The sequence below is a fragment of the Notechis scutatus genome, chromosome 1 (genome assembly GCF_049901735.1).
Source record: "Notechis scutatus isolate UNSWTSFEM ecotype Mainland chromosome 1, rNotScu1.2, whole genome shotgun sequence".
Taxonomy (NCBI): Eukaryota; Metazoa; Chordata; class Lepidosauria; order Squamata; family Elapidae; genus Notechis; species Notechis scutatus.
Genome location: NC_142009.1, coordinates 281,459,023 through 281,463,198, shown reverse-complemented (window position 1 = coordinate 281,463,198; position 4,176 = coordinate 281,459,023). Strand labels below are relative to the sequence as shown.

General features: G+C 37.4%; 1 non-coding gene across 1 annotated transcript; it reads right to left on the bottom strand.

The window, feature by feature from the left end:
- Positions 1-223: 223 nt before the first annotated feature.
- On the bottom strand, positions 224-330 carry LOC113410167 (U6 spliceosomal RNA). Its single transcript, XR_003370634.2, has one exon. It is a non-coding gene; the product is annotated as a U6 spliceosomal RNA (small nuclear RNA).
- Positions 331-4,176: the final 3,846 nt, after the last annotated feature.

Below are 4,176 nucleotides of genomic sequence, written 5' to 3'. Positions count from 1 at the left end.
CATAGTTTTTTTAGTTTTTTTTTTGTACTCCCATTTTTAATTTTAATTTTTGTTCACTCTGAACAATTTGTAATATTCAACTTAGTTTCCTCATGTAGGTTTAAAAACTGCAGTCTCAATGTCAATAACAGCCCCATGTCATTGGTGGGACCACAGATGGAGAAATTTGACCAACAAATAAATAAATAAACTCCCTCAGAAATTCTTTCTACTTTGCATATTTCTTCAGGTAACTTTATTCTTTTTTTTTTTTGTCATCCTTGCGCAGGGGCCATGCTAATCTTCTCTGTATCGTTCCAATTTTAGTATATGTGCTGCCGAAGCGAGCACCAGGTAACTTTATTCTTATGGTTCTCCGAGTCTTCCGTTACAGAAGCAACATTAGTTGGAAACCCATAGTTCCAAACCAAAAAAAAAGAAAATAAATGTAATTGTAATTCCTATATGCTAAGAATGTTCAAATTAAGAAAGAAGTTGAGGATTAAGTGAGATCAATACATAATAAACAAGGCAGGTACAAGAGACAAAACAGTAATAGATGAAAGCAGAAGCCTGCAAAAAGCCAAAAGCAGCAAATGGGATACAGATAGCACCTTTAGGCAAAACCTTCTACCTAAAACAAATTATGTTCAATATACATAAATAATGGGCAGAGATTCGATAAAAACATCATAGCCACTTTTTGGTCATTTTACCCTACCTGCCTATATCCCAAGAGTTTTACAGATCATTTTTTTTAGCCCTGATTGTCAGGTTGAATCATTTCACCCTTCAAATAAATCCAGTTTGGAACACTGGATTGTCCTTCAAAAAATTTTTCTTTCTCTCTCTCTCTTTCTTTTATTTTTTCTTTCTTTCCTTTTTCTTTCTTTCCTTCCTCCCTCCCTCCCTTCCTTCTTTCCTGTCTCGCTCTCTTGAAGAATTTTTTTAAAAAAATAAAATAAAATACCAAGAATCATAACCTTGAAATGTTTTTTGTTAAAAGCAAAAAGATGAATTGATGTTCTCTTCTGGCCTCTCCTTCTTGCACCCTTCAAGGTGAAAGCACAAAGTGCAGTCGGTGTGATTTTTGCAATTTACTCCTATGGAACTTTGACCACAGAAGTCACATCAGCTTTCATCAAGACCTATGGGCAACTTCCCTGGGCTATGGCCTCAGGCAGTGCTCAAGGCTAAGAACATTTGCAACTACAGGAGTGAGGGTTGGAAAATAAATAAATAACATTGTGCTGGAAATGCTGATGGAATGATATATGCTTCTTCTGCTAACAAGTGCAAAAACAAAATGAAACAACTCAACTCGATTTTTCTTTCCACAACTTCTACTTGTGACTGACGACTGAGACTGTATGGCCTACCAATATGCTAATTATTAAAACTCTGTTGTGACCTACTTAACAACTGCCAGAGTTTCCCATAACATGTCAAGTCGAATCCAGGCTGAGAAGTGCAAACTCTGTCTACCTCGATACACTTAGCACAGAGGTTGGATGGAGGAAGGAGGGGGAGAAAACAAGCAAATGGAAGAAAGGCTGGGTCAAGTTCACTAGTTAATTCTGGGCTTTTGTGACACAGAAACATGTTTGCCACAATGTAGTGCCATAAGGGCCAACATGACTTCTCGTGTAAAGAGATTCCCACAGTACATGAAAGGAACTGTCTCTGGCTGTGCTTTTACAGACTCAAGGGATCTTCAGACAGATTTATTAGGCTACTTTTTTTCTTCTTTGCCCGGTCCTATTGTGCAAATTAACGCAAGCACAAACCACTTTCAAAATATGTTCCATTGAAATGAACAATGGTTGAGTAAAAACATTTAGGGAAGTGTGACTCTAGATCTTAAACACTGAATTCCTGTTTTAATCAATTTTACAGTCTTCCATTTAAGGACAAATCAATCTCCTCAGAACAATAGCAAAACCTCCTTTTTTAATACATAGTATAAATACTGACTGGTGCGATCATTTTATTTCAAGAATCAAGACTATTATCAAAATTTGGAAACACCTGGCTTGGATGTAGCTCCCACTGCTGCCACTGACTCCTCCAGAAACAGGTACACCTTCCTGTCCTCTCATATTGCCAATTTTTATACTGGGCCAACCACCCTCAATTTTTCCAACGTTTTGCAATTTTCTCATCCTACATTTCAACTATACTTCACAGCAATTGTATAAATTGTATGCTTTATGCAATTTAACACAGACTGAAAAATGATGTAGTATAGAAAAAAATGAATGTAAACTGAACTGAACTGACTAGATAACTACTCAGATATGGCATTTACTACTACCAAAAGAAAGGAAATCTATAACTAAAAACAGGAAAGAAAACATTTGAAACATGGATATATAAAATATGTGAAGATATTATATTTAAAATAATTAACGGAACTCATACAAAAGTATAGAATATATATCACCATAATATAAAAAAAATAGCCAGATGATCTTTGTTCAATTTTTTTGTCAATGTATTATCTGATAAGACTCAATAGCAAGTCCATGTTCTCTTTACTTGGGGCCTTTTGTTTTTAAACTGGACTTAGTTTGATCAGTTCCTCAAATATATGATGTCTGCAAATAGAACAATGCCAAATACTGACCCTTCAAATAGAAAACTTTCTTCTGGAAGACACATGGCTACCTTGTCAGATGACAAAATAATGAGTCCCGGCTATTTCATATAGCAATAAATTGAAAGATGGCATATAAAGCACAGTTCTGTAGAAATTTATAGCACAAATACAGATAGCATTGCACTATTTCAACCTATTCTTTCTGAGAAGTACATGACAGACAAGAAGAGGGTTTCTGAATCATGGTACCTTCAACCCTGGCTGGCAAACTGGCTGGCAAACCGTACTCAATGAGTAGTCCTTTATGGGTCTAAGTCTACATGGAGGGAAGTAAGCAGTGGGGTGCCACAAGGTTCAGTCTTAGCCCAGTACTCTTCAATATCTTCATTAATGACTTAGATGAGGAAATAGAAGGGGAACTTACCAAATTTGCAGATAATATTAAGCTGGCAGGAATAGCTAACACCCAAGAAGATAGGCTCAAGATCCAGATGAATCTTGACAGATTAGAACACTGGGCATATCTAATAAAATGAAATTCAATGTAGAAAAAAGTAAAGTTAGTTACTTTTAGTTAGTTACACTTAGGCAAGAAAAACCAAAAATACACATATAGACTGGGTGAAACCAGGCTCAATAGCAGTAACTGTGAGAGGGATCTTGGAGTCTTAGTGGACAACCAGCTAAATATGAGCCAGCAGTGTGCAGCAGCCACCAAAAAAGCTAATGCAATCCTAAGTTGTATTAACAGAGGGATACAGTCAAGATCAAGGGAAGTACTAATAACACGCTATAAAGCCTTAGAAAGACCACACCTAGAGTACTGCATCTAGTTTTGGTCACCATATTATAAAAAAGATGTTGAGGCTCTAGAAAAAGTACAGAGAAGAGCAACCAGGGTGATTAGGGGACTGGAGGCTAAAACATACAATGAACGGTTGCAGGAACTGGGCTTGGCTAGTCTAGTAAAGAGAAGGACCAGGGGAGACATGATAGCAGTCTTCCAATATTTGAGGGGCTGCCACAGGGAGGAAGGGGTCAAGCTATTTTCTAAAGCCAGACAAGGAATAATGGATGGAAACTGTAGGCCAGACAAGGAATAATGGATGGAAACTGAACAAGGAGAGATTTAACCTGGAAACAAGGAGAAACTTTCTGACAGTGAGAACAATCAACCAATAGAACAGCTTGCCCTCGGAAGTTGTGGGAGCGCCATCACTTGATACTTTCAAGAAGAGATTGGACTGCCATTTGCCAGAAACGGTGTAGGGTCTCCCGCTTGGGCGGGGGGTTGGACTAGATGACCTACAAGGTCCCTTCAAACTCTGATTATCTGTATCTAACCCTCAGCTCAGTTCAACTAGTATGGCTGATAGTGATGAAATCCATGCAAAGAAAACCAAGATTACTTCCCTATTTTTCTCCTAGAGATATATATCATTAAATAGATACTTTCCCTTTCACACATCTTGGATATGGGGAAAAATACAGGGGAAAAATACACTACAATGAGCATCGTAGGGATGTAAAGAAGCATCGTAAGGATATAGGGAACACAAGTGATAAAACATGCTCTATGACACAAAATTCAGCTCTCT